Source organism: Triturus cristatus, chromosome 10 (genome assembly GCF_964204655.1).
Source record: "Triturus cristatus chromosome 10, aTriCri1.1, whole genome shotgun sequence".
NCBI lineage: Eukaryota > Metazoa > Chordata > Amphibia > Caudata > Salamandridae > Triturus > Triturus cristatus.
In genome coordinates, this window is record NC_140593.1 from 556,325,030 (window position 1) to 556,337,445 (window position 12,416).

The 12,416-nt window shown below is 46.2% G+C and overlaps 1 protein-coding gene across 2 annotated transcripts in view; it reads right to left on the reverse strand.

The window, feature by feature from the left end:
* The window catches only part of LOC146789717 (WD repeat-containing protein 48-like), a 404,338-nt gene that overhangs the window by 323,866 nt on the left and 68,056 nt on the right, over window positions 1-12,416 (reverse strand). The window contains exon 3 of one of the 2 annotated variants that reach the window (XM_085632054.1): window positions 2,112-2,315. The exons of the other annotated variant lie outside the window; for it this stretch is intronic. The gene's annotated coding sequence lies outside the window, so the exon portion shown is untranslated. The remainder of the gene's footprint in view (window positions 1-2,111; window positions 2,316-12,416) is intronic. 2 annotated transcript variants of the gene reach the window in all.

Below are 12,416 nucleotides of genomic sequence, written 5' to 3' on the forward strand. Positions count from 1 at the left end.
CCCTGTGAGAACCTATCAAGTAGGGATGTTGTGTTCTAGCATGCTCATTGTAAACAAAACATCTATTCATATTACTAACTTGGGTTTGAGGTTAAAGTCCATTATATCGAGCTCCCTTCACAGTCTTCATTGGGCTTGTTGGCAGCCTTCTCATCCAAGGACATGCAAAAACAGATCCAAGCTGTGGCCATGATTCACATGCATTTAGGTTTAAGATGTCTTAAGCTGAAGATGGTCTTAGCATCCACTGGTCAGCTGTCAAAAAGCTAGAGATCTTAAAGTCTTAAGGTTTTTAAAGTTTAGTTTGGAGAGGATCTATATATCAGCACAGCTATAACAAAGTTAAAAAGTGTTTATAAAATGAAGGGCAGACAACAAAATGCACACTGAAGACTGGCAAAAAAGAACAAGGAAATGTGACAATTTTGGCTCAGTCTGTGAGGTGTTCATACAACTGAGGAACGTGACCTGGATTTCGCCATTTAGCATTTGAATCAAAATCTGGCTGTGTCAAAATATTGTCAATACACATGATAGATCGAGCAGGAGTACTGCAGAAACTCTTATTAGAATCTATTTGTATAGGAAATCGCCTAGATGGACACTTTCAGGTCTGAATCCATTCTAATACGAGTGTGTTTTTGTTCAATTGAGGTAAAGATCTGTGAAAAGGCTGCCCTTTCAGTTGGTAGTCTTCAATGTGCCAAATAGCCCAGTCCCTGCTTCTCCATTTGATGCAAAAGTGTTTTCAGGTCATCAGGAAATAGCAATTTGATAAATAAAAAATATTTGCTTTGGTCAGTATGCCAGCAGAGGATTATAAGAATGCATTTGAAAAAGATTGGCGGGCAGCGATCTACCAGCAATTCGGTTATATTTATAGCTTTGATTAGATCACTGATTTTCTTTTATCATAATCAAGGTAAAGACAGTTTTGATTGAGTTGTGGAGGCTGTGAAATTTGATGAACTCGAGAAAGCAAAGCTGTTCCTGCCTGTTCAAAGGAAAGTGCAATTTGAGGTCATCGTCCTTTTCAATGAGGTGTTTTGTCAAGGTGGCAGAACTTTGCAGTTCGCATTAAGCCATCTGGCACGCATACTAGGTCACAACATTCAGACTATTTTCAAGAGCTCTATGGAATTCCATTGTGTCTTGTAGCGTATGTGTTCAGTTTCAGGTCAGAGTTGAACTATGCCAACTTTTGTTGAAGAGGTCTATATAATAGGTTGTTTAAAGGCAAACCACTATGTAGAGAGCCATTGGTGGAAATTATTTAAGAGCACTACTGAGTGAAAGTTTTACTTGAAAGAAGTGTAGGTTGAAGCTTTTGGGGGTTTAACAGTCATACTTGCTGTAAGACCGCTTTGAAAGGAGGTTGATATTAAAAAGGATATAGTGAAACAAAATGAATATATTCAGTGGTGCCTCTCTTAAAAGTTCAACAAAAACATGGTGAATAGTTGAAACCCCATTCCAACATGGCAGTGATGCTCTAAATGAACAGTTGACAAAATATCAATGTTATGAACAACTTGCAAGTAGACTTTATAGGTAAATAAACACATTGCCTGGACTCTGGCAGGACGAGATATTCGGGGGTGGTCAGAGACTTTTGCAAATTGATTTGGACAAGACCTATGTACTGTACACTATGGAACTGAATGTACGTGAAATCTTCCTGATTGGCTGCATTTGCTCTAACTCGGAGGTTCATGTTTTGGTTTGAAAAATCCAACCAAAAAAAATACAGGAATGTTACAACATTGTATGGAGGCCTCTGCAACAGAAAAACTGTTGGGAGTCTTCACAAATCCCATATGCAGAAAGGTGCGTTATTCAATATGCAGCTTAAAATTAGTGGCATGATGGATCACTCATTTTCCCCGAGTACAGCCATCTTTTCTAGTAGCTAGCATAAAGTACTATCAGGACACCATATTTTATCTGCTTCCCACAAGAAGGCCTAACAAAAACACATGATCGTCGATACAGTCACCAATTCATTTAATATCTGCTCTTTTCTGCCGGAACAGAATGCTAGGACAGGGAGAACTTAAGGTAATGTAATACCACAAAGGCTAGAAAAATGCGTCCATATATTGGTTTCTTACCAGCACATGCCACACATATTCGTGAACTCCTTGAAAACTGCAGAACCTCACACTGGCACCCAGGAGTCCCTGGCCTCCCCACATGTTGTTTGGTGTAACTTCAACCTCCCGCACTTTCATGGTCTTGATATTGTATACTTCCAGCTTCACTGGTTTCTCTGCATTGGCCTTCAATAAGTCTTTAAACGTGTTGTTGTCCTTGTTCTAAAAGGAGGAAACATACATTTAAAATGATACGGTCAAAGAAATTACTACAAAGGCAATCAGATTTTCACTAATTGTGCCCGACTGTTCAGTGTACAATTTCAAGTCCGGTTGATGCACTGCTGCAAAGGCGGCTCAGAATACTTAAGGGTGTAGCTTTTAAAAACAAGCACAGGCATAGGCAACAGGTCTCGCCTTTGGAACCTTGTAAGTGTTTAACCATTCAGCACATTATCCATTATATTAGCAATTAAAGACATCAAAGTTTGTGGTAAATTAATGGTGGGAGACCATTAATATTCTGTTGAAAAAAAGCCAAATAAATGACTATGCAAGCACATTATTAATTGTTTTGTCAGAAATGGATAGATGACTTTAATTGCCAGAAGGCATCGGACCAAGTGTTAAGTAGGTGTAGCTTTGCTTCTGTGTTCTTTCAACCTCACACTGCATAGATGACAGACATGACCATGTATCATCAATTACTCGCCTGTTGGACTTCCAAGCATTGCCAGAACACCATAGCACACAGACAGCTGGGGCAGCACTTTACACTGCACTTGAACAAGCACATGTCATGCCTTTCGTAGCCTAGAGGTGGGGCAAATAATGTGCAACATTGGTTGTCCTGTCTGTACAGGGAGGTCCCACTGCCTTTTTATAAAGTAACTTGCCTTTATATAGTGCATCAGCGCATTTTCTTGGCTGTGCTGTGAATAAGGTATTAGTGAAGTGAGGTAACTGGTGAGTGCCACGAGAGAGAGAAAAGTGTGTGCTGTATTGGGGAAAGTTAAGAGATGTGATCACTGGAGGATCAGCCACGTGCTGCGAAAAGTGTAAAATGGGCAGGATCACGTTTAGGTATTTGTGACGTAGGCTGGAATAACTAGGAGCCTTGAAAAGCACAAGTGATGCCCAAGCTTGCAGATAAGCGAGTGGAGATATCCATCGCCACATACAGCCTTTCATAGTAGTTTATAAATGTGAAATTTTTTGGCAGATAAAGTAACTTTGGCATACGTGCATTATTTGATGTGCCCAGGAACACATGACATGGCAAAATTTGGCACTGGGGATAAGAAGTCGTGTTTATTTCACATTTGACTAGTTATTGGGTCATATCTTTCATATCGGGGCTATTATAGATTAAACCACAGTGAGATCCCCACTAAGCTTGTGCAGTGCAGTGTCTAAAGGCGCTGCTTTTTGTTTTCGGACACCTATACTCTTTGCCACAGTGCTTCTAATTTGGTTGGATTACACTTTCGCTGTATGTGCCTGGAAGCGTGGATGAACAAAGGGTACGCTACTCAAAATACAGTGGCAAACTGGCCCGCTGGTAATTAAGAGGCTGACCGATTCAGAAGAACGGTGTTTTCACTTGGTAAAACTGCAGCATGCTTAAAGCCCACAGGATTGCATCATGGCTCGCAGTGCACACGTGCTGCCTCTAGGATCGACCTAAAAACACCTCAAAACCTCGAACAAATAGACAAGCAGCACCAACAGAACGAGTAGCAGTAAGCCAGTGCAGTGCCTGCATGAACTAACCGAGACTAGGAGTGAACTGTAAATTTAACTGACAATAACACTTCCGCTAATTATATTTGTACTCTCACATTCCACCGTTTTTAAAACAAATTTGACCGTGCTGGAATTTACTTTTTCATGTCACAACTGCATATTGAAAAAATCCTGAAAGAATGTTAAGTCCCGCTTGAACAGGCACAACAAAAATAACTGATGAGCAGGCAGGTTTCTCAGCTTTAACGGTTACCACCATCACACCCATCTTTTAAAGCATCTTTGCCAACGCCACCAAGGGTCGCCACCTGACCAGTATTTTGCAGGTACAGACAGTATTCTTATGGCTAGACTAGGGGACTAGCAAATTTGGAATACCAGAAAAAGCATTCTAGGAAAGTAGGATCTGCTTCTTATGGTAACCCCCACTTTTTGCTTCATGCTATACTGTTTTTGACTAGTCTGACTGGGATCCAGCTAATCAGGACCCCAATCTATCTGCTTTCTCTCTAAACTGTTATGTACTTAGTTACACTCAAGATTGGATACTGGGGTACCCTCGTCAGTTCCTAGTAAATGGTACCCATGTACCCAGGGCATAGGTACCCCAGAGGCCTCTCATGGGATGAAGCATGCATTATGCCACCCATTAGAGTCCATACAAAATGGAACTACAGGCCTGCCTTTGCAGCCTGTGTAAGTTGGTGCATGCACCGCTTACTTAAGATATAGGTTTACTGTGAGAAGTAGGCCCGATATATGCTGCCCACTAATTAAAAGTGGGCAGCCTGTACCAGTCCAAACCACCCTGTGGTTTTAAGCATTCAAAGATAACCTTAAAAAGCTATCCAAGTGGTAGCTGTGGAGAGCAGCCTTCAGGCTTAGTCTTGAAGGAATGTTAAGCAGCTTGCTTTACCAGAATGCAGCCTTATAGTATTTATTAAATGAAATGAGAACCACACAGTAGTTACAAAAATATGATTTTATTAATATAACACTAAAAGTACAAACACCGTATCATCTACATGAAAATACTCTCAAAGCACACAATTCTGAAGCACAGAAACAATCTTAAGTAGCACTAATACAGTGGGCTCCAGGGGTGGGACCAAACCATAAACTAAAACAGTGGTATAAGAACCAAGTATCTAGTCAAGACAGTGTCTAGAGGATGTAGAATCACTGGGACCCATAGGAACCACCCAAGGTGAGTAAGCAGAGACCCCATGGAGGACAGGTGCAGTGTGGGAACACGACCGCGTGCACCGTACAATTCTAAGAGAGAGTTGCAGTTTTAAAGCTTAATGACCCTTCGGAGTGGACTTCGAAGAAACCCCGTGTAACTAAGAGGTTGGAGAGCCACCTCATCTGTGGATACCGTAGTACCAGAGTTACCCATCCCTGGGAAGACTGGTGCATAGGGCTGAAGTGGTGTCGGAAACTGCCAAACTCAATGGAGGACTTCAAAGAAGAGCCACTGCTGGAAGAAAGAAAAGTGTTTGTCGGAATCCAAAGGTGGATTCTTGTTGAAGAGTACCTGAAAGCAGAGGGGACAGAGTCTGGGTCACTCAGGAGTGACCAGGGGCTCGGTAGACAAATGCTCACCAACGGAGGGTGCTTCAGGTGCATTCAGGGGATTCTTGACTCTGCAGCCACCGGGACCAGGAGACGTCGAGGACGACAAGGAGCCGGATACGAGCTGTTCCACAAAGGATGTCTAGTACTGAGGGGTCGGTGTCAGGCTAGAGCACGAGCAAGCCTTGGCAATGGCAATCCACGCAAAGGGTCAGAGGTGGTTATGGTTCAGACCAGCAAGGTCCAGGAGACTCACTAAACAGGGGAGTCAGGGCAGGCCTGGAGAAACCAGGGGGGCCCAAGAAAAGCAAGGATGACCCTCAAGAGGACCCACGGGCCGGAGGCACAGGAGTCACAAGGGGACCTCGAGCAGTTTCACAAAGCAACAGCCCACTGAGCACTCAGTGTGAGAAGGCCACAGTTCTCAGGTGGAAATGGTGCCAGAGGTTGGGGCTACTCGGAGCCCAGTGCACTTGCTTTGGGAACGCCAACAAGCATATACAATTGCAAAAGTATGCAGTGCACAGGGGTACTGGTATTGCAGCCCCCACGAGGGATTGAGCTTAAACTTGGTGAGAGGGCAGCTCGGACCTCCAGGGACTAGGAAACTCACCTCCTGTGTTGCTGGAGACTTCAGAGTCCGTAGGAACTCAAGAGCAGCAGACCGGTCAATCGTGATGCAGTACAAGCGGTTGGAGGGGTGTGACTCCTTCACTCCAAGGGAGATATTTTCAGTTGTCCTTGATGAGCCAGAGCCTGTATGGTGCACAGGCATAGATGATGCTTCAGACAGAGGGAGACGAAGTCGGGCCCAAACGAAGTCCAGAGTGTCCAGACGGTCGAAGTTCAGTTGTTTCTGGTTCAGAATCTGGTCCATGTTGAATCTAGGGTCCTACAGCCAAGTATTCCCATTTGTACCCACAGGAGAGGGTTGGACAGATTCAGGGGACCCTACCATGGGATGGTCTGGACAGTAGGGAGGTTGCACCCATGTCCTTTGTCCAGTTTCGTGCCAGAGCAGAAGCAAACTTCTCCCAGGACTGGTTTGAACTGGACTATGCACAGGAACGCCAAATGTGCCCCTCATGCAGACTGTCGCTGGCAAGTGCACCCACCCAGGCCTAATACACTAAATCCTGTCTGAGAGGTGGTCCCACCTCCCAGTGACAGGAGGCCTATTGTCCTGCCTTCCCCTGCTCGAGCTTGGCTCAGCAGCAGGAGGGCAGAAATGTGTCCCTGGTCAACAGCAACCCTTTCGAGCTGCCCGGGACTAGAAGGCTGGTTCCGGGAACACCAGGGACCACACAAAGCTAGTTTGAGGGAGTGCAATCATACCTTGCACACCGGTTACCGGTTTGGGGGTATGATTCCACAATGTTTGAAACCAAACACGATAGGTTTACTTTCAGCCGTTTTACAGTTGGTCATCACACGGTTGCATAATGCCAGTCTATGTCGTAAATGGCTGTAGCACTAACAACCCGGGAGAATGGACTCTAGGCTGCAGGGCTGTCCTGCTCATGCAGTGGCACCCTCTCACTTAAACCAAGCACCCTGCCTTCAGGACTGTCAAGGCCTACTATAGGGGTGACTTAGAAGTTAAGTGTAATGACCATTAGATATAGTAAACCCATATCTTAAGTAGGTGGTGCATGCACCAACTTAAACAGGCTGCAATGGCAGGCCTGTAGATCCATTTTGCATGGCCTCTCATGGGTGGCTTAATACATGCTACAGCCAATAGAGGCCTCTGGGGTACCTATGCCCTGGGTACATGGGTACCATATACTAAGGACTGACGAGGGTACCCCAGTAGCCAATCTGGAGTGTACCCAAGTACATGATATAACATTTTAGGGAGAAAACAGATAGGCTGGGGTCCTGATTAGCAGCATCTCAGTCAGACTAGTCAAAACAGTATTAAATTCAGCAAAAAGTGGTGGTAATCATAAGAAACAGACCCTACTTTCCTACACCCCACCCCCCAAATGAAAGGAGATGAGACTGACCTTGACCAGTTAAGTCTTCATCTTCGAAGTGGAAATATCTGTCAAGTCCATATGCATTGGCATGGTTACTCCCAGGTCAATATTCCACTGTATAGTCCATCCCCTGTAGTGAAATGGACCATCTCAAAAGTTTGAGCTTTTCACCCTTCATCTGTTTTAGCCATAGGAGGGGCTTATGGCCTGTCTGAACAATAAAGGGGATGCCAAACAAGTATGGCCTCCGCTTCTTCAGAGCCCAAACCACAGCAAAGGCTTCCCGCTCAATAGCTGACCAACGTTTCTCTCTGGGGGTCAACCTTTTGCTGATAAAAGCTACTGGTTGATCCTGACCCTCTGCATTAAGTTGTGACAACACAACCCCTATCCCCAACTCAGATGCATCTGTTTGGACAATAAACTATTTTGAGTAGTTGGGACTCTGCAGAATGAGAGCAGTGCACATGACCTGCTCGAGATAGTCAAATGCCTTCTGACAGCTAACTGTCCACTGAACCTTCTTGGGCATTCTCTTTGAGGTAAGATCATTCGAGGGAGTCACTATAGACCCATATCCTTTAACACGTCTCCTGTAATACCCAGTCAGGCCCATGAAAGCTCTGACCTGAGTCTGGATAGTTGGAGCAACCCAGTCCATGATGGTCTGGATTTCGCTCTAATGGTTGAACCTGGCCTCCAACCACAAGGTGGCCCAGGCACACAACCTTGCTCTGCCCTATCTGGCACTTGGTGGCCTTGATAGTGAGGCCTGCCTTTTGCAGAGCCTCCAAAACATTCTTCAGGTGGACCAGGTGATCCTCCCAGGTGGAGCTAAAGACAGCCATATTATCAAGATATGCTGCACTATAGTCTTCCAGGCCTGTAAGGACTTTGTTCACCAACCTTTGGAATGTGGCAGGTGCATTCTTCAAACCAAAGGACATTACAGTAAATTGATAATAGTCTGATTTGATAATGGCCAGCAGTGAGGTCAAATGTGCTCAAAAACTTGGCTGAGGCCAAAGTATCAATAAGCTCATCTGCCCTAGGAATTGGATGACCATCAGTCCTAGTGACTGCATTAAGTCCCCAGCATTCAACACAAAACCTCATCTCTTACCACCAGGGGTGTGAGGGTTAGGTACCAGGACTACTGGGCTAGCCCAAGGGCTATCTGTGGGCTCAGTCACTCCAAGCATCTTTTGTACTTCAGTCCTGATGCAGTCGCTGACCTGATCAGGCTGCCTGTGAATCTTATTTTAACAGGTAGAATTTCTCCAATGTTCACTTCATGAGTACACCAGGTGGTCTGCCTAGGAGTCAGAGAGAACATGAATCTGTATTGATTGGGGACCTTCCTAAAATCAATTTTTTGTTGGTGAATGAGGCTGCCTCCCAAAGCTACATCAACTGACCCATCATCAGGATTTTGTGAGAGGAGGTCAGGGAGTGGGTCACTACCCCCTGTCCCTCATCAATTGCCATGAGCAAGCCCATGTCAGCCCTGTCAATTTATGGCTTGAGCCTGTTCACATGGAGCCCTCTGTGGGGGCTCCTGGGAGTACCAAGGTCCACCAAGTAGGTGACTTCTCCCTTTTGCTCAAGAATGGTATGGTGCCCACTCCATGTATCCTGGAGAGCAGCTGGGCCACAGGCTCCAGCACCCAAAACGTCTGTCCTGGCTGGGAACCAGCCAGGACAGCCTTTTTGGTCATGCCAAGCTTTTTGCAATCATTGGCTTGCCTCAAGGTTTTTGCTGGCCTTCTTGTACTCTGCCATCCTGGAGCGGAGACCAAGTACATAGTCCACTATGTCTTGCTTTAGAGGTTTGAGAGGTAACTCCCATCCCTCCTTCAAACACAAGGGACCCCTAACTGGATGCACAAACAAAAGTTCAAAAGGGTTGTAGTCAACCCCCATTTGTGGGACCGCTCTGTAGGCAAAAATGCAGGGCAACAGGACATCCCATTTTCGCCTACGTTTTCTGGGAGGCCCATGATCATGTCCTTGAGGGTTTTGTTGAACCTTTCAACTAACCCACTGGTTTGTGGGTGATACGGTGTGGTGAAATAGTAGTTCACTCCACACTCCTTCCACATTGCAGTGATGCAAGTTGATATGAAGTTTGTACCTCTGTCAGTTCAGACCTCCTTAGGGAAACCCACTCTAGAATAAATTCCCAGGAGGGCCCTTGCCACCAGAGGAGCTGTGGTGGTTCTAAGGGGTATCACCTCTGGATACCTAGTGGCATGGTCCAACACCACTAGAATATATAACTGCCCAGATGCAGTTGGAGGGTTAATGGGACCAATGATATCAATCCCAAACCTCTCAAAGGGAACCCCTACCACAGGTAGTGGTAATGAGGGGGGCTTTGTTGTACCACCTGACTTTTCACTGGCTTGACAGGTGGTAAAGGAACAACAAAACTCCTTTGTGACCTCTGATGTGTGAGGCCAGTTAAAGTGAGGGACAAGACTGTCCCAAGTCTTACTTTGTTCTAGGTGTCCTGCTAAGGGAATGTCATGTGCCAAGGTGAGCAGGAAGCCCCTAAACTTCAGAGGTATGACCAACGTCCTGGTGGCACCAGGCTTGGGGTCTCTACCCTCTGAGTAGAAGAGTCCCTCATCCCAATAGATCTTGAGATTCCCTGACACTTCCAGCAGCCTTAGCAGCAGCTTGCTGTCTGAGGGATTCAAGAAAGGGGCAGGTTTGCTGCTCCAAACTCAAGTCAGCCCTGGAAGGCACCCCTGTCCCTAAGAACTCAACCTGATAAGGTTCCAGTTCCTCTGAGACAGTTCCTTCACAGGGACGGAGATCATCTCCCTCAAGATATTGATACTCACACAGAGTCGGAGGGGGGGGGGGGGGGGGGGGAGAGACAGCCTTACCCATCCTGCTCCTTCTCTTGGAAGGCCCTTGGGTCCATTGTTCCAAGATCCAAGGCCTGTTCAGTGTTATCCATCTTGGCCTGTGACGTGGTCACAGCAAACACATCTGCAGTGATGCCCAGCATTGCTGCATGAGTCTTTAACTCGACCTTAGCCCAGGCAGAAGTTTCCAAATCATTGCCCAACAAACACTCCACTAGAAGGTCTGAGCTAACCACAACTTTTAGAGCCAGTTACCGCTCCCCAGCTGAAATTAACAACTGCCAAGAAATGATCAGTCCTGACATTGTTAGCATTGGTCACTTGGTACATTTCTTTAAGTATGATTTCGTCAGGGCCCACAAGATTCTTTGTCACCATAGTGACACTTGCACCTGTGTCCCTGAATGCCATGGCCTACTTACCATTGATCAAAGGCTGTTGTCTGTATTTGCACAGCTTACTGGGACAAACAAATAAGGGGGCACGATCCATGCCACCATCACAGACCAGCCCAGACTGAGCTGGAGTTCTGACTAGGTCAGAGCCCAAGGTTAACCCTATTAACCCCTTGTTCCCTCTACCACCACCTGTACTAGTGCTAGGGGGCGCAGTTGATTGGGCAGTGGTGGTAGGAGGATTTTCCTTGGCTTTTAGACAAACAGAATCTTGTGTCCAATGGGTCTTTACCTTACACAAGTAACACCAAGGTTTCTTTTTGCCTTTACCTTTGTTGGATAGTGACTCTCCCCCAGATGCAGGTTTTTGGGTCCCTGATGAAGACTTCTGATCTTTACCCTTGTCCCCACCCTTATCTGGAGTGTTAGCATCTTGCTTCTTCTGGTAACCACCATTGTTCTGTTTTTTTCTGCGTCACCCTGGTTCTGACCCACTTATCTGCTTTCTTTCCCAATTCTTGGGGAGAAGTTGGATCCGAGTCAACCAGGTACTGATGCAACAACTGATTTTGGCAATTTTGGATCTGCTCCCCTGAAATCATTCACTTTGCTGCCAAGCAGCCAGCCTTCCAAAGCCTTAATGGCACTATCTCCAAAGGCTACCCAGTCCTGATTGTGTCTTCTGGGTTTCTCAACTTAATCCTGTGCTGTTCAGTGGTTAAGCCAAACCCATCAATGAGAACTCTTCAGGATGGAGTAGTTGTCAGCATCCGCTTTAACAGTGAGGAGCTTATCTCTACCTTTGTCAGCAAAGGAGAGCAAAAACAACAATTGATGGACAGAATGCAGAACAATGTCATACATTCACCCCAGTACAGAGATCTGGGCCTAAATCCATCGTTTTTTTGCTCACCATGCCGTTCCAGTTTGAACCCAGCCATATGCAAATCAGCCTTGACCCTATGCCTCATGGGAACAGTCCAGCCCGAACTGCCAAGCCAGGTCCGCCCTGGACTGGAAACAAGCATCCTAGGACCGGTTTCTGGCATTTCAGCCGTCTTCAGCCAGGCTTGCTTGATTACCAGTGGCATGGAGAGCAAGGGACCCACGTCTGGGCATACCCTTCCCACTCGGGGTGACAAATGCAAAAACAACAATTGATGGACAGAATGCAGAACAATGTCATACATTCACCCCAGTACAGAGATCTGGGCCTAAATCCATCGTTTTTTTGCTCACCATGCCGTTCCAGTTTGAACCCAGCCATATGCAAATCAGCCTTGACCCTGTGCCTCATGGGAACAGTCCAGCCCGAACTGCCAAGCCAGGTCCGCCCTGGACTGGAAACAAGCATCCTAGGACCGGTTTCTGGCATTTCAGCCGTCTTCAGCCAGGCTTGCTTGATTACCAGTGGCATGGAGAGCAAGGGACCCACGTCTGGGCATACCCTTCCCACTCGGGGTGACAAATGCAAAAACAACAATTGATGGACAGAATGCAGAACAATGTCATACATTCACCCCAGTACAGAGATCTGGGCCTAAATCCATCGTGCCGACGAAGGCTGTGATGCCAGAAACCGGTCCCCGGAAGCTTGTTTCCTTCCCAGTATAAGAATGGGCTTGGTAGTTTGGTTTGCCCTGTTCCCATCCTGCACTGGGACAGGTACAGACTAATTTGCATGTAGCCAGGTTCTGAGCTGGGATGGTGCAGTGAGCTAAAAAACGGTGATGGATTAAAACCATGATC